This window comes from Serinus canaria, chromosome 1A (assembly GCF_022539315.1).
Source record: "Serinus canaria isolate serCan28SL12 chromosome 1A, serCan2020, whole genome shotgun sequence".
Classification (NCBI taxonomy): Eukaryota; Metazoa; Chordata; class Aves; order Passeriformes; family Fringillidae; genus Serinus; species Serinus canaria.
This window is the reverse complement of record NC_066314.1, coordinates 54853323-54879207: the sequence shown is the minus strand read 5'-3', so window position 1 is coordinate 54879207 and position 25885 is coordinate 54853323. Positions and strand designations below refer to the sequence as shown.

Sequence of the window (25885 nt, the reverse complement as noted above, 5' to 3'; positions counted from 1 at the left end):
ACACTCTCTGTTTTACAAGATGTAAAAACTGCTTATTTTATGCCTAGCTTGGGGTGTCTGCAGATTTTATACTGTGCACAGAGGTGGGTGCGAGAGGAGCTGCATCCGAAGGCTTGTACAGAATTCCACAGAAATTCTGATTCTTGGCCTCCCATGGATCAAGCCTCAAACACCCCTCTCCTCACTGAGCCCAGTGCAGCTGAGCAAAATGGAATGTACCAGAAGCATCAGCTGCAGACCGAAGCCACAGTTTATTATTTATCTCAGTGGGCAGGTTTACATCCCTCTCATAGAGCATAATCTAGGGTGTTCCAGCTACTACAATCAACACCACATTTTGGCTCCAAACAGCCCCATCCCTAAAACTGGCCTCCATCTGAAACATTTCCCGTTAATAGGTGTACAACTACAGCAACAGAAAACAGTTTTCCAGAACTTTCTGAAATGGTTCTTCTGAAAGTGAAAAGTGACATGCATTTCCCACTTTCCTTAGAAACCAAGAGAACCTCCCAAATCCAAATATTTGGTAAGTAAGGATAAAAGCACAGCATTCAACCCAGCAAAGCTATTTGCCACCAAGCAATACTGCAGTCATGCAGTCTCTTCCTTCTCACAAATATTCTGGAGTCCAAACAAATGGGGAAAAAAAAAAGAGACAAATTAAGGGGTGGCACTATTTCTAGTTTACAGAAAGGATGCTGATGCTCAGTCATAAAGGAGGAATACAACACATTTGAGGACTATGCATCAAGTTTGAAGACCTAATGCTTTAAACAGGAAACGTTGATTTAAAAACCCATGTGGAAAATAATCAGGGTTGGAAAAAAGAACTTCACCTATGAGAATACAAAGTCACTTGATGTTTAAAAGATTTTTCAGGAAGTTTATGTACAGAAGAGAGTATGGTTTAGGAATTCTGCTGCACCCAATTTAGTAATAATTAACTCTCAAGTCATGTGCAGTGATGGCTTCTGGACTGGTAAAACTGAGATGGTGGTAACAGGTTGATTACAACTTTCTGATAGGAACCAGATGCTAGCCACTGCATCTTTGAGATGCACTTACAGAGTCTCTAAACCAAAGAACTGAAAATTTAATTAAGCCTCTGTTTAATTAAATACACACTTCAACTTAATGAAAGATTGTGATGAAAGGATACAGGGATACCAGCATCACTTTAAACCATCCTTGCTGATAACAAGCTTAGATATCTTTGAAGGATCACACCTAATCTCCAAATTCAGATAGTGAAAAACAGCTCAAAATTAGGTAAAGATGTAAAATAAGAATGTAGAGTTTTAAATAACAAGAAGTGTTTTAAAAATCAGATGCTTTGTTTCTGGAAATTTTAGCTGAACAACTGCTTTTCATCTGCAATAATACTACATTACATGCATTACCTCATGAAAGTTGACATGAAAAAGCCCTTACTCACACAGGGAACAGTTTCTCATATCCTCCTAATGACCCATTCTTTAGGGTATTTTAGCAACATGAAATTAGTTTCATTTGTTAAGCAGCAATTTTATAACCATATAACACAGACAGTTTTAGCTATTTCCCATAAATGGGGAACACAGAAAGCTGATCATAAAACATATTTAGAAAACCCCAAAAGAGCAACAACAGCAACAAGAACAACAACAGCAACAAAAGCTGGAATTACAGCCTCCAAGGCAGGGAGGACCCAACATGCTTGCAAATTTTATGAGCAGAATGTTATTTTAATGCTGGTATCTCAAGGCATTTTCAAGGTCTGCTCTCAAAATTTTATGCCTATGGTAACAATACTTCCAGTCTATAAAAATCTCATCCTTTTGGTAGCTGCCACAGATGCTCATTCTGCAATCACTTTCTTTTTACCAACCATAAGGCCTTTGATGCCCACTTTGTAATATACTTATCAGTATGGATGGAGTCACATAGCCCAGACAATCAATTTTGTGTCTTGGCACAGTAAACTGCATCCAAAATATATTGAATGGTGGAATCCTTAGACCTTCAATACAACTGAACTGAATCTAATAGAGTCTGTGAAGAGCAGAGAGGCTTTTTATATTTATAATTAACTCATTTCAGTTACAGGTAACAAACCAGAAATCCCCACATAAAGAGACCTGATTTGGAGAAAGGATTGAGATTTGCCTTCCTTATTTTACTTAGAATGACAACTCACAGAGACATCTCTGGACAACTCTGGGGAAAAGACAGCTATTATTTTAAGAAGTAAATTATAGAAATATTTAATTTCTAGTACATATAAATGAGACAGAAATGAATGAAAGCATAATTGGAAACAGAGTTGTCCAAGTAAGGGAATGGTAGCCAGATAACCTGATTCTATTCCTTCTCATCTTCTACTTCTTTCAGCTGCTTAAATCATTATTTATTCCCTCCAGCAAAACCACTTAATAGAAATGATCAGATCTGAAAATGCCTTTCTGTTCTTGAATTTTTTTCTGAATTATTATTTTACTAAAAATCAAAGTCAGCAGTCCATTCCTCAGCTTCCTTGGTAATCAACTGTCTTCCACATTTCTAAACATATTGTTCTGGTTTGTGGCATTTCAGCAAAGGTCAGATGTCACTCTCTTTTTTCCTTGTCCTATTTTTTTTCCTCTTCAAACAAATCCTTATATTGGGTAAACCATTTATCCAAGAATCTTCATGTTCTAATATCTGGGCTTCAACATCAGTTAAAAGGGGAGGCACAGACTACAGCACGGTTTGTAAAATTTCTGTCATGTAATCACCATCTAGGATTACTGTCCTTTTTCAGGAGCCATAACACTGGCAAAAGAGGCTTTTCCAAGGGCTCCTGAGGAGTCAGTGCCTCAGCTGCAGGAGCTACTGTAGATCCTAAGTGTAACCTCAAGTCAAACAAACTTCTGGATACATGCTAAGTTTGTCTTAGACATAAATTTCTTCTATATTCCCCTAAAGAGGCTAAAAATGTTATGAAGCAAAAATTGAGTCCTGAAAAATCTTCATGTAATTATCATAGCAATAAATTATTTCATTGCTTATATAAATGTCTGCTTTTCTCCAGAGCTTTTATCAGCATGGACATCTTTTACTTCAATGACTTCTATTCATCAGCTGAAAATAAATAGTAAATGCTACTGGACCAGACTAACATTTTTTTTATTCTTGCTTTTCAAAAGGGCTGATTTGCCCTCACTATATCACTACTTTTGCATCCCACTTCCCAAAAGTTTCATTTCTCAGTATCCTCCCTCTTTGGGACAAATTTTATGTCATTTGTCCTGTGAGAAATATGGGAGAAACTTAATAGTCTTTGATAAGGAAAGCAAGCTTGGATTATAATCCTTATTTCAAATAAGCACATAAAAAATGAAATATTGAAACATTGATTAATTTGAAGAAGTAAGGAAATTTTACATTAGACTGACATTTACAAATAGTTAAAAAATAGTATTTTCTTTGAGAGGGACATCACACTAGGTCAGAAACCTCATCAACTGGAAACACCATCCAGTGAGTAATGAATTCAATTAAAAGAAAGTCTTGTTCTTAACCTGATATATTTCTAGCTAAGAAATCTCACACAATGCTTCTCTGATACCTTCTTTTTCCCCCCAACTGCTGTCTTTACCACAATTTTGAACTGAAAATACCAAACCAAGGGGCAAACCTGCAATTTCATAATTTTTGTAAATAAGCATAGCAGCTTCTGAAGGCCATTTTGAACAATGAATTTCCAAATCAAGTAATGCAATTAATCATCTGCCTTGTATGACAAGGTAAGTAACAGTAATTGGGAAGGCCATTCTAAATTACAGAAACATCTTTCAGTCTAGGAAGAAAACTCACCTTGAAGCACAGCACTGATTAAAAAAAAATCAAGGAAAATCACACTTAAGGAAACACTTCTCAGTTAATCAGGCCTTTAGCTTTTAACTGCAACATTGTGGGCACCAAATTTCACGTCACCCCTCCCAGCAAGGCTCATAACCAGGCTTGCCATCTGCACTGTGTCTGCCTTCCAAACTCCCTCCTTGTCAAAAAGAGGCTCTTCAAATGAAGAGGGATGTAAAATATGCTCAGAGAAGAGAGCTAGATTCATGTGGAGTAGTGGTAACCTTCCTCAGGGAAGTCAAGAGGTGGCAACCAGAGCTGAAACATCAGAGTGTGCTAAGAATCCCTGCTACATATTAAAGAGTGAGCCCAGTTGTTTCTCTACCATGAAAACACCTGGAATCTTCAAACAAATGAAGCAAGTCATGAAGAAATCCAGAAGACATTGTTTCTTAAAGCAAGCAGAAAGGAAAACTGTCGAAATACGACACGAAATGAATGACATGCTGAGATGTCCAAGACAAAAAAGGGCCCGTTTAGTTCCAGACCTCAATATTTATAGAATTCCAAAAGTGACCATTAATTGGAGGATGAAATTGTCACCTCTCCAACCACACTGGTCAAACCAACAGTCCATCCATTTTCTCCTCCTCCAGAAAAGAATGCAAAATAATCATTATATACATGAAAAGTGCGTGAGAAATTCCATTACAACAATGTAAACATCAGAAGGTTTAGAAGAACTTTAGAAGAACAGGGCGACAGAAAACTGGCTAGGAATGAAGACAAATAATACAATTAAAGGTGATTTGGTTGGAGCTGCTGAGCAGGGCTGACACAGCATCCAACATTCTCACATCAGTGGGATGGGAGTGGGCAAGGTCCCACGAGGGTACACAGCCAGGACAGTGACCCAAAATGGCCAAAGGGATACTCCAGACCATGTGACATTGATTCAAACAAAACCTATGAAAATGAAGATGAAGGGGGAGCATTGATTATTTACCATGTTTGCCTTCCAGAGCTACACTGGAGCCTTGCTTCCCTTGGATTTTGTTTGCCGATGAGAAGTAGAGAATAAAATCTTTGGACTTTTGCCTTTGCTTGTGCAAATCCAGTCTTGGCTTTTGGTTTAATAAACTGATTTATCTCACCCTCCTTGTTTTCCATCATATTTTCTCCAATGTGTCCAGCTGAGGAGTGATAGAGCAGCTTGGTGAGCATCCACCATATAGATATTGGGTTTGTGTGGCAAAGTTCTGGTAGCAGAGGGAGGGCTACAGGGGTGGCTTCTGTGAGAAGCTCCCAGATGCCTCCCCCATGTTCAGCAGAGCCAGTGCTAGCCCAGGCTCCAGGACAGACCAGCCACTGGTCAAGGTCAAGCCTAGCAGAGAAGGTGGTGACAACTAGGGAATAATGGATTTAAGCCTCAGTAGCTCTCTGCAAACACCAGCACCATCAGGAACACTTCAGTGGAAACTTTCATTTTGGTCTCACATCCAGCATCTAGATTACCCAGCTTTTCTCCAGTCAGGAAAGCAATAGCATTGTATTTCAATTTGGTTTTGTCTCTGAAGCATGAAAAGCATTCTGGAGAGGTTTGCTGTGCCCAAAGGGGAAGAAATAATCACAAACATTAAGTATTGATATTGCACCATATATATTAATGTCACCTATTTTCACCATTAAAAGCCAGACTAAAGCTTTTTTTGCTTTTAATAAAATTTGTTATTGAAAATAAAAACTCTTTGTACATTCTGTATAATTCATATTGTTCTACCATGAAAACATATGGCTCAGATTCCTCATTCGTATGAAGATAAATATGTTTATTCTCCCACTGACTCAGTGCTATGAGAAACTTAATTCACTCAAAAGTTTCCCATAACATAACTAAAAAAAAAAAAAAAGAGTATTTAAATCCTTCAGAGCCTTCTTACTGGGAAAAGGTAATCCAGTCATTAAAGAGAGCAGCTTTTCATAAAGAGAGCAGTTTTCCAACAAAAAAAAACTACTGAGGCAAATATTAGTATCTTCTTCACTGTTACAAATATGGTTCAATTTGAATATATGCATACAGGTAATTTCCATATATTTAAGCCCAGTCTGCAGACAGCACCCAACAGCCTGCAGTGGTACTTTATTTTTCTGCCATGCACTGGCTAAAAACTCTGTCCAGCTTCTCAGCACTCCAAAAGCAACCAACAATTTGGGTCTAAAATGTGCTAATCAGTGTAACAGATTTTTTAATAACTACCAGAGTGCTGACATGCCACTGCAGGCACACCCTCCTCCCCTGGAAAAGCACAGCTCTGGCACAGGACTGCAATCCCTGAGCATCAATGCAATCCCCCCTGTTCTTTGCAGAGTAAGAGCCAGAATGCAAAAAAAAAAGTCAAAGATCCTCCTTCTTTTCATGGACTTGGGCCTCTTTGATGTCTCACTCTTCTAAGGTGAAGCTTTTTAAAGATAAAAATTACTCTGTTGATAATTTCAAACAGTATGACTTGTGCTTTAGCACAAGTTTTACTTCTGGAGAACAAGTGATGTGAAAGTGATTTCCTTAGTTACTTGAAAAATTTCTGTAGTGTTTCCAGATAATGTATTTTCAGGCCTTCATCTTAAGCAACAAGAAATGTTCTTGGATATTCTTTTTTCTTGGTAGTATTTCTGAAGGGTTTTAAAAACAAACAAGTAAATTTCAGAGTGCCTTAATAAAAAGACTCCCTGTACAGCAGCTTGACTTTCACCCTTTGGATTTTGCAAAGTTATCACTGTTCTTTTGGTCAAACCAGAAGGATTCTGTATTGGACAAAGGTAGAATACTTCATGGGAGCAACACTTGGGAACAGAAACTGATTCCAAAGACTTTGAAACATTCCTGGGTTTAACTGAATTACAGAAAACTTGCCTCTGAAAGTTTCTTCCTCCACTGTACTTCCCATTAAAATAAAATGGCATTTTAAACTTTTCTGCCTTACCTGTTGTAGTAGGTTGAAATGAGGGTTTTTTTTGAGATGGTGTGGTCACGCCAATCAGTGTTCAGATTTTAATATTGGCACCTGGTTTGTCCACTGAGGGCATGGATATGCCTCTGAGAACACAGGGGGTTAAAAGCTGTGAACTCCCAGGTGAAATTCCCTTTTGGGTTCTGGTCCTAGAAGAGAGCAGACCCTCCCCTGCCTGGCTCCGAGCTGGGGGAGGGGAGGGGAGCCATGCGGCCGTAGGGAGGTAGGCCAGGCCTGGGCAGAAGGGTAGAGAAGCACTGCGAGGGCTTCGGGCAGCCATCCCCCATTCCCCCTCCAGAGAGGGAGAGAGAGAGAGAAAGCAGCCTGTGCCTGTGATAGCGCGGCTGGCATGAAGGAGAAGGGGGGGGTGCCCAGCAGGGCAGCCAGGCGTGGGAGTTAATGAACCAAACCGGCAGAGCCTGGGACTTTTAACCCTTCTTAGGATGACAGAAACCTTGCAAATGCTGATTCCTCCTGAAGTTGATGAAATAGAGTGAGATAGCAAGAAAAAAGCAAGTGAAAGACATTGAGAGAAGTTGAGAAGAATCCTAAGTAAGAAGAGATGATGGAGTCGCCTTTGGCTGGACTTTTTCTTGAAATCACCATGGCAGAACCCTTGAGTTCCTGTGACACAGAGACTGCATTCTAGGGGGAGGCAATGGCTCAGAGCCAGGAGAGTGCGGTGATGTGAAAGTGTGTGAACAGAGACGACGAGTGAGGAGGGTGGTGGTGGTGCCCTCCGTCTTTGAAGAAGAAGAAGAAGAAGAGGAAGATGATCTCTGTTCAAGAGACCCCTCAGCCCCAAAGAGTGAAATTTAGAGAGGACAGGTGTCCCAAAAAGAGAAAGACTGTACTCTTTTTAGAACTAAACAAAGCATCCTTAAAAAATAATACCCTAAAAACAGCTCTAGTCCATGTGCAGTAGTGAGAACACTGAACATGGAAAAAAGAAGTCACGATAGCAAAATGTTCTCCAGGCGGTGCCACACATGACACAGAAACATGAGAAGTTTCGACTGTTTCCTAGAGAAGTCTTTAGTGCAAGAAAAACTCCTCTCTTCTTGAAAAATTGAAAATTGATTATCTAAAAAGTAGTGATAGACTGAGAGCGAGTGATCTAAAAAGTAGTAACAGAATTAAAAATTTAGTAGGGGGAGGAGAAAGAAATTTAAAAAGTTTCATCCTGTGTTCTGTGTGTTTTTTTCCTTGTAGTTTTAAGTTAATAAAGTTTTTTTCTTTCAATCTTAAGTTAAAGCCTGCTCTGCTCTGTCTCTGATCACATCTCACAGTAAATACCAAAGAAAGAAGTATTCTCATGAGAGCACTGGCATTGCGCCAAGCTCAAACCATGACACCTGTCCTCAGTTGTTTGGGAAAAAGTGATTGAAAAGGATGCGATACATGCGATAAATGTGACACAATACATAGGATTTGATACCTGTGACATGTATCACATGACACATATAACATCATATCATATGACATGTGATCCATGACATCTTATGCCAATATGATTACAAAAATCATATTATATAATCATTCATGGCAAATACAATAGGTGATACATATACAATATATGTGATAAAGATGAAACATTATTATTAATGGCATATATATTATATATATGATACATGGCATACACATGAGCTATAACAGGTTTGGGGTTGTTTTTTTGAGAAATCCTTATAAAACCAAATTAAACTCACCTGTTTTCTGGATTATTTGTGCATTTGAAGAAGGGGCAGGTTTAGGAAAAAGAGATGAGTCACAACCTTGTGCAGTCCTGAACAATCAGGAAAGCAATGGTTTTCATTACCACAATACCCACTTCATGTTCAGTGAAAACTTTAAATATTGTATAAATTCTCCATTTAATAGCTGGATTTTCTTCAATCTGCCTGGATTAAGCTACATTGTCTGAAGACATTAAATATAACAAATCTCATTTTCAAACCTACTACAATATGTTTTAAAAGCTAATCCAAAAGCCCTTTTACTGCCTTTCAGTAAAAATCCCTTATTAACTATGCTGAATCACGGCACACTACATAAATGGAAGCAAGACTCTAATAAAAGATGGGATATTAATAAAAATGAGGAGTGGGAAGATGGATCAACAACTGAGAAAGCCGCTTAGCAACAATAAGGGTACAGAAATGAAAAGGATGATGCGCACAGGAAGCAAATTTATGCAAAACACAGGCTAGAGTACAATTGAACAAGTATCTGCCTTTAAGTAATAAAAGAGCATTTCTTTCACATGTTTAGGAAAGCACACTTGGTTGAAAAACATTAGCACTTACTACTGGTAACTGGACTACCAGGTATGGGGCAGGTATTTTTGTACACTGTCACAGTTAAAAAGAGTCTTCTGCCCTAAATGCACTTTGAAGTTAAAACCAGTTGTGCAGAATGAAAATTCAAAGCCTGTTACAATTATATGAAGACTCAATGTAGCTAAGGAAGAATGTGACTGAAAACAGGAGGAAGGGAGGTATTTTTTATTTCCATAGTAATCATCATATAATACTTTATAATTGAGAAAAGTTTTAAATTGCATTACAAATGCCTTGAGCACTTGGAACAGTGTCAGTTTTGCTATCCAGAGTCTCAGACCCAAACAACCGATGTCTCCTTTGATTTAGCCCACATCTGTTCAATTGGTACCACACAACGGGCACCCTTGTGTGATTTTTACCAAAATATCCCCTCTCCCCAGTCTCTCATCTCCAGAGAATCCAAAGGTTAAACGACCATGACCAATCAACTGCAACAAGTTACAGATTTTAAGAAACTTAAAATAAAGAAACAAACTATGTATTTAATGAATTACTAGCTAAACAATGCTGCACATACCTCTGAAGGGCCTTATTTGAAATGTCAGTCTTGCTATTCCTCACTCTTGTTAGGGAGGAGTGAATACACAAGGCACAAGTATTCTGGCACTAGATCTCTGCTGTCTCATTTTCTTTCCTTCTCCAAGGTCAACTTCATCAAAAGCGTGGGCTGAGTATTAATTGACACTAATACGAGAGAGGTGGTGGGGACAAGACTTCTGGATAAGCTCACATTATCTAAATGAGGAGCTGCCTACTGGCCCTTGCTGATGGATTGATCACATGCGGTCACTCTTGTTCCCCATCTTTAGGCACAGGCCTGTTAAGGGCCCAGCTCTGGGGGACAGACTGCTGTGCCCCATGCTTCACTTCCAAAATCAAGCACAGAATGGTATTCTAGGAAGAGAAACAAAGCTAACCAAACCACACCAAAATGACACCAGGACAAGGAATTTGCCTGCTGTCCACTAAAGGCCTCTTGTAGAAAAGCGGTAAGTTAAGGGTCCCTAAACAGAACTCCCCAGGCAGATATTCCTGGGACACCTCTCACCTATCTTTAGAAACTTTCTACAGCACACAGCTCTGTATCTATACTGAGTTCAGTGGAGAGGGGCTTTCCACATTCAAATCAATATGAACATCTCATTTGGAAGACTAAGAAGGAGCTTCTGACTCCAGTGGGTGAAGAGAACTCCATTGTGCATGAATACACCAAGTCCTAAGAGTCACATCTTATCTACCAGCACTGGGCACCAGCTAAGGGTGAGACAGCTTTAGGAAACCTTATTTCTGGCAGCAGTTGATTGTCTTTTAGTCAAATATGACAGAGAGGGCCAGCTACGGGTTGGCCTCATCATTAGAAAGGAATAACGTATGCTGCACTGACAAGAGACCAGGGAAACACAGGAAGATGCAGCCTTGAACTTTCTTGAGGAAATGAGGATGTGCCACGTGAACAAAACCCAGCTATACACAGTGGACAGCAACTATGCAAACTGCAAAGAACCCAGACTGTTCCAAGCAAAAGATATTTGATGCTGAAAGTTCCCTGTGGACCTCTGGCAAACTGAGAGCACAATAACTTCCTGCCATATGAAGGACAGATGCAGAAACTACAAGAGGATTACTTCACTTAATAAGAGCATGTAAGAACCAGAGCTTGCATAACACATCACTGAGAACCATGCCAGTAGGAGAATTAATTCAAAAGCATTCTGCTCCAGAGTTACGTACTAGGTTTTAGGAGAAGATAGGTAAGACTATCAGCCTGAAATTAAACAGGCTGCTTATTACATTTCTGTTTGGCATACCCAAGTCAGCATAGTTAGCCAAATAATGACCTTCAAACTTAAAGAAAAAGCACTTCACATAAAGAAGTTAAATTAAGGTTCAAGAGCTCTTTGCTTTTGACATGGCAGTATACAGAATAAAATGCTTCCGTAAAAGAGCTAAGAAAGGTGCAGCACATAATGGAGGAGGAATTACCCATCACTGAGATTAACTGGCTGCTCATTAGCCAGGCCATTCCTGCATATATCAAATTGCTACCCCAGAGTCCAAGGACAATATTAACATGGTAGCAGAACATACCTCAAAAATTCAAGCACTCAGCAGTCGTTGCCTTAAGACACAGAGCAGAGGTTTTCCTCTCATACAGCTGTTGAATAACCTGTACAAGCAGAGCATGGATTCCTGTACAGCACAAAAGGAGGTAGAACTTAGATACTGACTGAAATTAACCAATCAAATATATAAAAAGAGAATGAGGGGAAAAAACATGGAGAGATAAATGACTCCATGTGTTCCCTGTATCTTAAGACAGCACAAGGTTATGTATAACGCTGTTGGAAACTCAGAATACCTTTATGGTACCCATTAAAGAAATGTATTCTGTAGATTACTTTCCTAGCAAAGAAGGCAAATAAAGGAAAAGCATAGGTATTTTGGTGATATAAAAGGTTAATGCTAGTAAAGTTTAAGTCTTAACCTAAAAGAAATAGCTTGACTAGACATGAGTCTGAACAGCTCTAGAAGGAACTAGAATTCACAGAGTAAAGCAAAGAAATAAGGTAAATTCCCTAAAAATAAAAAGAGCAATAATACCACATTTGCAAATGGAGGAATCTCAGACTGTTCAGGTGACCACAAATATGCTACAACAAAGGGCTATTAAAAAAACAACTCAATTTCCTTCAATATCCGATCTGAGTTGCTGTTGTCTGTTGTTTATAATGTTCAGTGATTGCTCTGTCTCCTCGAGACAAACTCAGGATTTGGAGGACTATTATCTAGATAGCAATCTTCGTAAGTACTTTGGCTAAGCAAACTCTGTGACTCCACCACAAACCAAATTCTTTTGCAACACAACTAACTGCAACTTGCTTTTACAAAGAGCTGCTGATTACCTGTCCTCTAGCCAAAGTAAAGACACTAGGAGGGAAAATCCCTCAACATCTGGTTGCTCATCGAAAACAAGGCTAGTTTCCACATACATAAAACTTATACTTTATAGGGGAGGGAAGACTGGACATCCTCAGAGGTTTTTTTTCTTGTTTGGTGAGGAGACACATCTTAAGAATCCTTTACATGAGGAACTGCATCCCTGAGAACACATAATTTTGAAGCAGTCTGAATAAACATTGGGAATCTGATCATGTTGCAGGTCCCTTCTCTCACCACCAAAGAACCCAATTCCTATTGCTGACCAAAACACTGGACAGGGAGCAAAAACCAAGTGCCATTTCTGTCACAGAAACTTTAAATATGTATTAGAAACACAGTACAATGCCATAGTGGAAAAGAGCTTTAGTGCTGTCACCTGAGAAAAGCCAAACATCTACAGAACGCTGATGATCAGAGTGCATGCAGGTATCAATGTCTGCTCTCAGTGGATCACGTCCTACTGCTGTCATACAGCCATCAAGATGCTGTTTCTAAGTTAAGGGACTTCCAGTTAAAACCAACCTCTATCTCTTTTTTATGTGATTCCAGGTCTCTTTTCCTCTCCCACTGCTGCCCTTGATGCTGAAAACTAGTAAAGCAGGGCTTCCCCATTCCCACTCTTACTTTGTCCAGCTTTGCCCATTCAGTCCTTCAAAGACTCTGTGCCAGAAGGCAAAGAACTAAACAGGCTTAACAGAATTTCTTGACCAAATTTATTTCAGAGAATGTAGGAGTTCCAATTCCTCAAAACTGCGACAAATCCCAAGACATGCTTTCCCTTACACTGAACTGACTCCCTCCTCAAAGCATCCCCAGCTTGGAGAACACTTCCTTGCCTTCACCCAGAAATCATTCTAGCAGGATCCATCACTCACTGAGAAACTGGGGGGATAAAATGGTAAATTAAATTCATGCTGGTAAATGCAAAGTAATACAAGGAGGAAATCCCCTTCTCTTAGCACTGGGCGGGCATCTTAGAGAGACAGGAATGCTATAATGAAATTATGCACATCAGTCCTATGCAGATAGTGATTTAGTACTCAGTAGCAGACAGAATTTCAGAAGCTGATGAGAAAAAAAAAAGGGGGGGGGGAAGAAAATCTCATTATATCATAGTTTGATTTTTCTACATCTCTAGAGCTGGAAAGGGATCAGGAATGACAAGGATAGTAAGAGCTGCAAAATGTTTTCTGTATGCAAAGCATTTGAACAGACTAGGAAGATTCAGCTGGGAAGGAATTTGATAAAAGTCTACAAAAATTTACAAGAAGCATTGACAAACTGAATAGACAGCAATCCTGCATCACTTCTCATAATACAAGAATTATCAGACAGCACTTTGAAAAACAACAAAGGGAGGTTTTCCCACACAGCATGCAATTTAATTGCTCTCTTTATGACAAAAGCTTGCTTATCTTTCAAGAACAATTTGGCAAATTCTATGGATAAAAACTCCCACCAACAGCTACTAAACACAAAACTGACTCTGCTGCCAGACAGAATGTACCTGTGAGGCAGCCAGACAGAAACTGAGAGGGTATATCTGGAGAAATACAATTTCCCTATACTTAGATAATAAAATACCTAGCCCAAGCAATAGTAACAAGCTAGAAAGATGCTTAACCTGATCCAAATATCCACTCTTACACCCTTCTCTTGTGTCATGTGCCCAACTCAAGAGACATACCAGTCATTAAATTGTTTCTAGGAAAGCACCTATTCCCTTTTGCTGTCACAATGAAACAGGAATGAGATCCCACTTTTCTGTCTAAAGAACCTAATATTGTACAGATATTTATGCCTTACTGCATCCTGCAGATCACTTGTGTTTTGATAGCTTTACTTTCTGTTGTAGTGTACTTTATATGGTGCAAAACAATGAAGGGTTTGTGTTCTGGTGACCTTCAGCTTTGATCAAAAGCTGCTACATCACACCACCAGAAAAACAGACCATGAAGAAGAATTAATTTTTTAAGTTTTAAGTGGCACTTTACTACTTTTCTCTTAAAGCAATATGTTCTCCAGACATTACTTCATCCTTCTGATGGGCCAGAACTGCTCCTAAATACTCATATCATTACATTTGCAGAGGTCATTCACTCTTGTGACAGAACAAACTTCAGGTTTAGGTGCTGGTTTATGTATGTTAAGACCTTCCTGTTTAGCCTTCTTGGAAATGCTGGTTACCATTCACAGTGGAAGGAAGGAAGAGAAACTGCCAACCCAATTAATTCCCATTGCGTCCGTTGTCATTTGAAATAAAAAAGCAAAAATTCAGGCTCTTAACTTTTGAATTCCTGCTATGAATACTCACTGGATCACTGTGTTTGTTTTTGGTGTATCATTACATTTGTCAGCAGTAGCAAACAGTAGAACACACAGCTCACTTTACTGGGTCTGCTTTGCTACACATATCTAGAAAACTCAATTTGGTTACATCCTTCTCCCTGCTCCCCCAAATGAATAAAACCATCACTCTGATGGATTGCACTCAGCTTGAATACAGAAACAACATGTGAGATAATTCCACCTTACAACCCAAGAGGTATTTGTCACAAAATACTCTTTGCGCTTACTGAAAGAGGATTAAAAAAATTGTGATTCTATCATAAACAGAGCCATTATGGGCTTAAGAACTGAAAATACCAAATTCTTTGGAGACCATGTCTTAGCTTTGTTTTCAAGAAAAGGACATGAGTGATCTACTCCCTTCAACAAAGCTTTGGGGGTTTTTTAGTGGTTTCCTAAACTTGTCAAACTCTAAGTCTCTCATTTAATCATGGAAAATGCTCTTGTGTAATAGCATAGGATTTCTGAGGGCTTGCAATGATGATGGCTATGGAAACAAACTGATCATATCTGTGCTAAGCATCTCAATTCACAGGGAAAAACGTTCTTGTGGAGGGCCCCTCTGTGCCAGATACAAATTCTCCATAAGGGCCATGTAACTGACAGGCGTTTTTTGTTGTTTTGGCAGCTGAATTGGAAGAAAATTAGAAAAGAAATTAATGTTTAAATGTGTTAAACATTTGTTTGGTTTTGATGCTTGAAACTAAAACATCAGAACAGTTACTTCATACCAGGCAGAAAAGAAAAGGAAAGTAAAAAGCAAAGGAAACATGAAAATGATTTTCCAAGTTTTGAAAAGTACTGCCTGAAACAAAACCATTGCTACTGGCCCCAGCACCACTTCCCGTGGAAGACACAAGGAGGAAGAAGACCCCAACAAATACTTTTGAGATAGAAGCCTGGCTCATTTTGGAAGTTTGCTGGCAGCTGCTGGGCAGCCAGCCCATGGCAGCAGTAAACTACAAAACACAGTCAATCCCAACCTTCGTAACTAAAGCAAATTACAAGATTTCCATTTGCCTGCTTAAGTCCATCTGAAAAAGGATACAGGGCTGACAACGCAGAACAGGGAAGGCAGAGCAAATTCAGAAACTAAGGAGAAATTTTAGCTTTGATGGTGAGTGATCACACTACAGTTTCATTTACATGATTTATTTTACACAGGGTTTTTAATTGCTGAAATATGCAGGAGGTAGTAAAAACAATGCTTGCCTTCCGTGACTAATTATCAAAAAATACATAAACACATCCTGCTTAAGAAAAGTGTTGACTTCCTTAAGAATACTTTTCCTCTTTTATCTTTCCTTGAAAAGCAGCTGGTACCAAGAGCTGTGACTTGGGCTTTCTATGATACAGGCACAGCACAGTGTGCTGTGAAAACCATGGCGGGAGCTCTGGCTTGAGGCTTTAAGGTTGCTCTATAATAACCATTGATTTAAGACTACTGGATTAAATTTCAGTGATCAAAGGAGAAAAATAATGCCTTAAATGTTTCAAACTGTGAAGTCTTGTGAACATGTTTAATTCTGTATTTCATTTCCACCACTGCAGTAAGTTTGGAGCAATGTTATTTATATTCAACACAAAGGAATAAATTGCATTATTAATAGTTTTCAGTCACTTGAACTCATGTTCGCTCTACTGAAAATTTCCCACTGCAGTCCAAACTCAGAAGGTTTAGGGAGAAGCTAGGTGTAGCTAAGGAACAGTAATCAAGTTTACAAACTGAACCAAAATTTGCTATAACCATTAACCTGCTTGCAGCTCTCATCGCAGAGAGCAGACCAATAGAGAAGCACAAAATGAACACATGTAATGCAAATTAATTTTAAGGAGAGCTATGTGCACATGTACATCCATATTAACTTCTCTCTTGTCCAATAGATTCTAGAAAAGAAAAAAAAAAAAGGGAAAAAAAAAGCAGCAAACTTCAGATTCTGGCCTCAGGGCTTAAAGGAGTAATGATGGATAGAACTTTCCCTGCTATTAACATGTCACTATGAGAAAGAAGAGACTGTCTAACAAAGACTGAATTAATGGACTGCATGACACAGAAGCGTGGAAATCTAATCACAGAAACAGAGGGTGGATGGGGCTGGCAGGGACCTCTGGAGATCATTCAGCCCACACTCCCTGCTCAAGGATCACCTGGAGCAAGTTCCACAGGACTGCATCCAGGTGGGTTTGGAATCTCTCCAGAAAGGGAGACTGCACAGCCTCTCTGTGAAGCTAGTTCCAGCACTCTGTCACCCTCACACACCCATAAGCTCTTGTCTTTTTCTTCACCCAGTCCCTGGCAGAGCTCAGCACATTCCAGTCACTCTCTCCCATAAACAGCAGCTCCACCACCATGCCTTGCTGCCCTGGCTTTCCTAGAAGGAATGTAGTCATCCATGACTCTATTCCCACCGCATCTCTGTGGCTGCAATAAGATAATGGCCCCAGTGATAAAGAGCAGAAAGGCAAAAGAAGTACCACTGCTGCCAATTCCCTTCCTTATAAATTTCTTGTTGTTGTATTTAGCTTACTGCCCAGGAGTGCATCCCAATTCCAGCAGAGGAGACTCAGCAAGGGTCTACTTTCACAATAGCAGCCCTCAGGCACATGGGGCTTGACCCTGCTCCCATTCAAATAAACAAGAATTTGGCCATGGACTTGCAAAAGCAGGATACCTGTCTTGAAAAGAGTTACTTCCTATTAAAAAAATGTTAGAGCCCTGTTCAGTAACTCCACACTTGTGTCCTTCTACTCTAAAATAAAGGTGAATTGTTGCAAGACAAGCTCATAATTTATCAATATAGTTCTGTGTATGAGGCTCCTAAAAAGCAGTTATCACCAGCAATAACAATATGAGCTGGTTTCTTATGTAAAATTTGTTTCTGAGGTAAACAAACCCTCTGGAATTTCAAGGAGCTGCCTTTGACTCGCTCTAGTTGGGAGATGAATAGTGAAAAGAAGGAAGGGAAATGGGAAGAAGAGTGACAGGGCCTGATCTCTGCAGCAGAGGTGAGCACAGTGATTTGTGCACCTTGCTGATCTTCCAGCAGAAGAAACTTGTCAAAAACCACGGGTTAGAAGCAGAACAGTACCAAGGCCATGGGACCCTTTCCATTCACCACCTGCCCTGAAGGGGCTGTGGGACAGGATGTGGCTCAGTGCCACCGCCCTGGCTGATGTCCCTGCACTACAGCAATCCCTCTGCCAGCCCCTTACATGATTTCCCACAAGAATTCACAGACTTGCCCAAACAGGGATGAGAGGGGCTGCAGCACAAAGTAATAATTAACAAATCTCCAACGCGTGTCTATGGAATCTCCTTGCAGAGCTGGCTCCAGTGATTGTTCACTTCCTGGCTGGAGCCCAGGTTTCTAAATCCCTGCCAATAGTATTTCTAAAAATGAATTTCCAGCAATATCTTAATCAACAAAATGTTGCCACATCACAATCCTTCACAGCAGAATCACAATGAATTACTCTTAAAACTCCACACAATTAAAAAGGGTAATGAGCATCAAACTGAACTTGCCTCTGAGAAGTGGTTTCAGTACTCAGAGCAGCAACTCACTGATTTCTGCCATGACTTCTGCCAGCCCAAGAAGCCAGATACTGAAACATTCAGGTCAGGGCTCTTTTACCACTAAGGGGAATTTAACTGACAATGTGAATGTTAAAATAATTAATGTCTTGTTTTCACGACAAAATAGAAATGAAACCCATTCTGTGAAGATGTTCAGTTTCCATTCATTTTCATTCACACACACTTGACAACTCTCTGCTTTGGGGTAAAAAGTTCTTCATGACTATGAAATTTTGGGCTGCAGCTTTCAAGTAAATCATTTGAGCAGTCTTGTGCTCAAGCTCTGCATTTTGGGATTTTTGTACCTTTAGAAATAGAAATGTTTTGTATCTTGAGGATAGGAAGCTTGGTCTATTATCTTGGCAGCTTTCTGTTCAGTGATATGCAATGGTCATACTGAAACAAGACATGAACAAAGAACCCTAACTTAACTCTGGAGTTTAATGTATATTGAACACTTTCATTTGCCATTCAAGATAAAGTGTCTGAAATGGATGCAATTTCCTTGGAAAAGTTCATCTCTCTAGACTTCTGTCTATATTTTCAAATGTTAAAATAGTAATTACCTGAAAAGTGACATAAGGGAAAGTACATATGCTGCCCGCTTTACAAAAAAAAAAAAAGCTTTTCAAAATTTTAATAAGTATACTAACTATGGGGCAGTAAGTAAAGAAGAATTTAACAAATATCAATGCTGTTAAGGCACCATGGGGAAAAATGCATTTCCCCAAATGTTCACCACAAAAACAAACAAGTCCAAGATGGGAGATAACCAAAGAAAATTATACTCTGACTACCACAAGCTGAAAATTGTGTGAAAAAGCAGCCCTTAGGCTCTCATATATGGGAATGCAACACAAATGGCAAAAGCACTAATCTATTTCTTCCCACCACTTCCTTGCACCCGGACAGCTTTATTTGGACAGAATGGTGCCTTTCTAGTGGCAAAATTAATGGAATACATGGATTTGGGAAAGAAAGGAATCACAGATATCTATGAGTTACATTTGTAAACCCTTGCCTCCAGCAGCCTTTAGGTGATTCATTTGAACCCCTCTTAAAGAAAAGGCCTGTAACTGGAAAGAATTCATTGTTGTGAAACAGCAATACAGGAATGTCAGTAAAATGAGGGCTGGACCATCTCCACCTTTAAAAAAAAACCATGTAAATAAAGGGGAAGAAAAAAAAGTTTTAGTTAGGAACTAGTCTAGCTAGAGTACAACAACTCAGAACAACAGAATTGCACTCCAAAGTTTTCCTTAGTAACTTCCAAGAGTCTTCCACATCAGCGTAGGAGAGAGAGGGCATTTTGCTTCTTCGGGTAAATTAAAATCCCACTGCCTTTCCTGCTTGACATAGCAAATCCTTTGTGCAACACATTACACCTCACTGCTCACTCCTGATATCACCTAAGGGGCTCAGTTGACATCCATTAGAATAAATAAGATTTTATCAGTAATCTGCCGAAGCCTCAGTTGTTTCCCTGGGCAGAGTGAGAGTGGATAATCCTTGACAGTGCTGCCAGAAATGCCCTGAGATTTGCTGCTTGCAGTGCTTGGTCTGCAGACCTGTTCCTGCTAAGAACTCTGAAGAGAAGCTCAGAACAATGCTTCACGTTCTATGTTATGTGAGCCTGGTTCTTTATTAGGAAGTTTCTTTCTAGCTACTGAAGTATGTTTAGGAATACATCTTGTTCCTATGGAAATCAGTGAGAATTCTGCCCTTGACTCCAAACAGAGCAGGAACAGACTCCCTGTCTGCAGTATCGGACATCTTGGCATAAAGTAAGAAAATTGGGAGGGCCTGCTAAGCTTCACTGGTTGGGAAAGGTCAGCCTGCAAATCAAGGGACTCCCACAGGAGAAGCAGGAGGGCTGCCGCACATGCAGAGGGGAGGCCTTTCCCTGCCTTATCCCCAGAGAAAATCCCAATTTCACTCCCTGGCTCCTTCGCCCTGCCAGCCCATCCCGGCAACTGAAAAGGCAGAGCAGCAGTAGCATCTCATGGCTGAGGTGCTGCTGAACCCATCACTCTGAGCAATACAGGTATGGGAGGAATTTCAATTTTGATGTAATTTGAGCTGACATCTCTATTTTACAAGTAGAAGATACACCAAGGTCCAAAACTTCCAAAATGACTTGGGAGTTTGAGCATGTGAAAATCAGGCATCTCAGAGGGGGTGGAGAGGCATCCTTCTAGAATGCATTTTTTAAAACACAGATTTCTTTGGGGTGTTTCAAACTTGGGCCTTAAAAGACTAAGTAGTTTTGAAATTATTATACATGGTTCATTAAAAATATGGTGAGTATATGAAAGGCCAGAAAGGAGCTTTTTTACATCTTCATGTTTACGAAGGTTCATTTTTTAAAAGAATAAAATGACAGAAACAGGAGAGTTTTACGTTACCACTGGTATGTAAAAATACAGTCTTTGTTTGATCTTAAGTTTGGCCATTAAATTCTGATGAAAAGCAGAAGTTAGTCTACCATATATAAGAGATATCACTTTAAAGTCAGGTTTTCATGTGCAAACCTTTCATACTAAACAATCCTGCCTCAATCTAAAAGACTGGTTTATCAGAAGTATTGATTACTAGGTTTATTCTGAAATTAAGACCAAACTAAAAACCCTATAGCTAAATCAAGTACACCACCATTTGAAGTATAAACACTTTACAGTAGCTTATGAAGAATATAACTGAGCTCCTGACTGGAATTACAGAAACATCTCTCATACCTTCCTAACACCACTAATTGCTCCTGTCAAATGTGCATTTTATAAGCTCAAAAAGTATATCTGGAAACTCACCTGCCCAACCCCTCTCCTAGAAAAAAACCCCAAAAAACAAATACACACACAAAAAAAAAATCACTTTGGATATTTAGTGCTGGTTTCTGCCTTTCACAAGCCCTATGCTGACAATATGCCTGTTTTAAATTCATAATGGCCTTATTTTTCCATCCAGAAAACCAGTACATCCAACCTGACAGCAAACAGGAAAAGCAGTGATGAGCCATTCTTTGTTTTCAAGTCTTTGGAGTACAGATCTGTGAACTTTTTCTCTGAAATCTGTTTCCTTCAAATATATTCAGCAAAATGAATGTTAAGGAACTAGCACTGGAAGTAATTTCTCACAACATCTTCACACTGATCTCTAACAATCTCACTGGTGTACAGATGCCAGTGAGAAAGGCCTGAGACAGGAAAAATGTTGACTTCCATTTGTTATTGTGCTGCACTAACATTTTGCTTCTTCCCCAGAGATCTCTCTGGGCACAATATATGCACATAGCACAACTCTACAGTCCAAATAAGCAACCCTGAATCATAATGATTAATGGGGGTAGGGAAAAGTTATAATAGAGGGGTAAAGTGACTTGGCCTACAGAGTAGATCAGTTACCAAGGAAGGAGCTCAAACGCATCTTCTAAATAATGGTCCAATACTTATTCATCCCAGGTGTGGAACTTCTAACACCACAGAAACAAAGAATATTTAGTCTATTTCCACATGATAGCAAATTTTGGGCAATAGGCTGGTTGAGCAATTTGCAGTATCTTGAATATGAACACCATAAGAAGCATTTTTGTTTATAAAAGTAGTGTACATTATATCTAAGTTACTTTGGTATAATGTTGAGTAAAACATAGTGCAAACCAATATAATTTTCCATATTTATAGACTTAGCCTTCATATCTATGTACTTTTTTCCCCACTCCATGAAACAAAATGTCTTTATCAGTGACAGCTTTCATACTCTGATGCCTTCTCAAAACCTTAAGTGATTATTGTTTCTGAAAATATCTATAAAAGTAATAAGGGCTCATTACAAGTTATCTTCCTTGCTGCTTGTTATCAGTCTTAAAAAATAAAACTAAGATTTTTTTTCCCCTCCTCATGGCACTCAGGGTCTGAAATATGAACTGGAATATCTGCTGCTCTTACTACCACCAATAATGAAAGGCTGAGCTTCAGAGATGCAAAGCACAGAGTAAAATCTAGATCACTTTCCTCTACTTGTATTGACTGTGCAGCACTAAGTAGTAAAAATGTTATTATTCAGCATGGAAATTTAAGTCAATGACATCCAAAGGAGACAAGATGACAACTAAGATTTTTGTTCTTTTCTTTCTTTCTATTCATGGGGTTGTCATTAAGTTACTTCACTGGTAACTAGGGACTGGTGACGGCCCTCCATTCACAAGAAATATTGTCAGAGAGGTATCTCACTACTGAGTTGCTAAAAAACAGAATACAAAAATCAATGGGTATTTCAGTAAAAATACCTTTAGGGTATTTCAGTAAAAGCTTGAAACTTTTTTCAAAAGGTGATTTGCCTACTCTAATGCATTTGGAATAAGGCAGATGTTTTAGCACTTTGCTGGACTGAGCTGAGGATAGACTCTTTCTCACAACATGAAAGAGACAACTATTTTATAACAGTTTATTCAGTGAGAAGGAGTGTTTCAAGACAGGAGAAAGAATGTATGCTTCATATAGAAGTTCCCCTACTATTATAACTTCCTACTCCTGTAATCTGAAACAGTCACAACCGAACGTCTCTTGGTCAGTATTTCAGAACTGAGTATTCTAAAACATTCCTTACACACTGCCAATGCTTCTCAACATAACACTATATATTAAACTGTTTCTTGCAAAACTATGAAAATTTGCAGGACAGTTTCAGATGTTTAACCTAACATATAGTTAACTTAAAAGTGTGTGTTTGCTCATTCTCTCTAAAAAAAAAGCTTTTAAGTCCCTTCTAAGGTTGCAATGCTAAGGCAAGTGATCAAGACTGTCATTCAGTTTCACAGCATTTTCTTTCCTTACTCTTGCATCTTCTCACTGGAGGTGTACTCTTTGTAACAGTGGATATTCCTACAAATTTCAGAATACTATAGACCCTCGTTTTTACCTGATTCTGAAGATGTTAACCCAGGAAAGCATTTTAAAATGGCATTAGAACCACTGTTTTAAGCTGGATGGTCACAGTTCACATCTTTTGAAGACCAGGGGGACTGTGATATATTAAATAAAGACTGGAGTTAAAAAGGAGGATTTTTACCTCTACCATTAGGGAAAAGGAATTTATAACATATGTTCACTCGTTGTAACAGAGGACAATACACTCATATACTCGGTTTTAACATTACTCCATCTTAGATAAAGTGTTTTTCTGGATTAGCTGAGAGCACTGGTGCAAGTGAACAACATTTCCTTTTGCTGAGCAGAGCGGGGTAGGAAGAAGTTAAAGAGACCTGTCAAGGTCACACCACAGCACGATGACAAAGTTACAGAGAAAGTCACTGTACCACCAATTATTCCCAGCTCAGCTGTAGCAGAGACTGCAACACGAAGCTCCTCAAAGGGTTCTGTGCTGCCAAATGACACAAGCAGAAAGATAAGTAAAATCAATAGATTTTAGCACTACTGTGTGTCAGGAGTACTTTGAACATGAGACAAGTCAGACCACGGCTTAGTTTGAGCTTTACAGCTAAACGAGGTAATGCAGCAGAACAAATACTCAGAAACCTTGTATAACTCTCACACTTGCTCAATCACATCCGCCTATCGTTAATTAAGTCTGGGGAAATCGTGGAGCCTAGAGGAAAATCGAAGAGAGGGCCACAGGATCACGCAGGGTTTATTTGCTGTTTTTTTGTCCCCGGTGACAAAATACGGTACTAGTACCTATATGAAAAGAGAGAAAATCGGGCAACTAGATAACCCCGAAGGCTCCGAAGGGTCCCGTTGTCATGGAAACAAGTCGCCGCTAATGAGCTTTCCATGGCATGAGTGATTAATACCGGAGCCCTGTAAATAAATATTGATGCCGAACGCAGCCAGAAACGCAGGCAGCCGCTGGATCGGGGCGAGCAGCAGCGCAGCGCTCACAAGCCGCGGGTCCCTGCGCACAAAGGGGACCGTACAAAGTTTCCCGAGAGCTGCTGCCACCGCGCTGCGCGGGGGAGCGACGGCGGCCACCGCGCAGCACAACGCGGGCCGGGCCGGGCCGGACCGAGCCGAGCCGGGCTCTCTGCCCCGTTCCTGCAGCCGGCACGATGCCCGCCGGTCTCCGGCAGCTCACGGAGCAGTGCAGCCCGCCACCCGCCCAGCCCCGCACAGACAGACACACAGAAGCGCCACCCCTCACCTTGCGCTAAGTCGCTGCCCGCGCACAGCCTCTTTTCCCGATAGTTGCACGGCGAATCCACGAAGGAGAGCGCGGCTCCGGCGTGTGGCTGGGGACGGCAGCTGTGGCACCTCCGACGTTGGGGAGCAGAGCACGGTGCTTCAGCCGGCGAGCGGGGGGACGAAGCACCGATGAACAGAAGCTGCTGCCACCTCCTTCCCCAGCCCCCCCATCTCCTCCTGTCCCCGCCTGCTTCTCCACCTTCTGTCTTCCTCCCTCCACCCCCTCTCCAAACAGCTGCTCTCGCTCCACCTGGGCTGGCTCTCCAGGTGCCTCCCTGATCCCGCACGCATCCCCTATCGCAGCTGGAGCTCCGGGGCGGCTGCTGCTGCTCTGGCTCCGCTGTCCCGCAGGGAAACTTCCCCGGTCCCCGCCGCTCCTGTCCTGTACGGAGCGGGCTCCTCGCCTCGGCCGGGGACATGGCAGCGCGGAGCCCTGTCCCGGCTCGAGGACAGGCAGAACGGCCCGGAGGTGACCACTCACCTCAGCAAAGCCCGGCGGTACCCTCCCGGGATGGGGGTGGATGCGGCGCTGGCGGCATCGCCGATGGAGGTGAAACCTGGCGGGAGCGCGGGGCGCTCCCCCTGCCCTCCCCCTGTCCTGCTCTTCCTGCGGAACACCCCGGGGAGGGATGGGACGCGCCGCCCGGGCGCTGCTGGCACTGCCGGGCTGCCTTTGCGGTGCCGCCGCCCGCTCTCCTGAGCTGGGTGAAGGATGGATGAGGAAGGGGGCGCTGGCAGGGAGGGTGCGGCTGGAGCGGAGCCGTGCGGTGCTCAAGGATTGGCTTCCCTCGGGCAGACTGGGCTCTGTCACCAGCGAGCGGGAGGCTTCCCCAGGGGTCCTAGCCAGCCGCTGGTCCCTGCCTGGCTCAGACCCGGGCCCGCTCCTCTCTTCTTCTTCCCCCTTCCCGCACGCCGCCCTCCCCTCCCAGTCGTTACGAGGGTACAGGGGATAAGTGTACGTTCAATTTTAAGAGCATTATATTAATAAATAGCGATTCGGTGATTTTAAATTACTCTGCGAGCATCCACCCGGCAGCCTGTTAAGAAGCAATCCCCTCCAGGCACGGTTTAATCGGAAGGATCAGAGCGCGGGCGCCGCGTCCTCCGGTGCCTCCAGCGGGGCTTGCCCGGGGAGCCGCGGCCGAGCGCCCACCTGCTGTGGAGTTCCTTAGGAAAATTCCTTACGGGAGAGCCCTGCCCGGCCCGGGAAGGCGCTGCTGCCGGCGGGAGGGACGGAGGAAGCCCCGGGAGAACCCCGGCCTCCTCCTGGGAACAGCCACAGAGTTTGTCCCACTAGGGACTAAACGAGCCCGGGCTCGGCAGGGGTTGGCCATGCAGCCGGAGTTTAGACGCTGCAGAAAGTACACATCCTTAGAGCAGTGGAAATCTGGCTTTTATACGGCATGACTCCAGTGGACACGCGGAGAGGCAGCGCGATGTGAGTTCTCCTGGCTCCTCAGAGCGATTCTCGAGCTCATCTGCCCACCCGGCGGCCCCTCGCTGCTGCAATAGCAGCCCCTCGGCTCCAAGACAAAAACTAATGCAGCTCCGAGATGGGAAGAGGAGGATAGACACTGATTTGAGGGCTCAGCCCTCAGAAGATGGCTAAAACTTCCCTTTCTCCCCCTCCTTCCTTTTGCATCACATCTCCAGAGC

The 25885-nt window shown here is 41.4% G+C and overlaps 1 protein-coding gene across 3 annotated transcripts in view; it reads right to left on the bottom strand.

The window, feature by feature from the left end:
• Window positions 1-24922, bottom strand: part of SHISAL1 (shisa like 1) — a 73449-nt gene extending 48527 nt beyond the window's left edge. The window contains exons 1-2 of one of the 3 annotated variants that reach the window (XM_018918549.3): window positions 24711-24922; window positions 24189-24326 (exon numbers count right to left, since the gene is read on the bottom strand). The gene's annotated coding sequence lies outside the window, so the exon portion shown is untranslated. Of the gene's footprint in view, window positions 1-11254; window positions 11357-24188; window positions 24570-24710 lie in introns of those variants that run through there. The other 2 variants (XM_030238638.2, XM_050970071.1) reach the window with 2 other exon arrangements.
• Window positions 24923-25885: the final 963 nt, after the last annotated feature.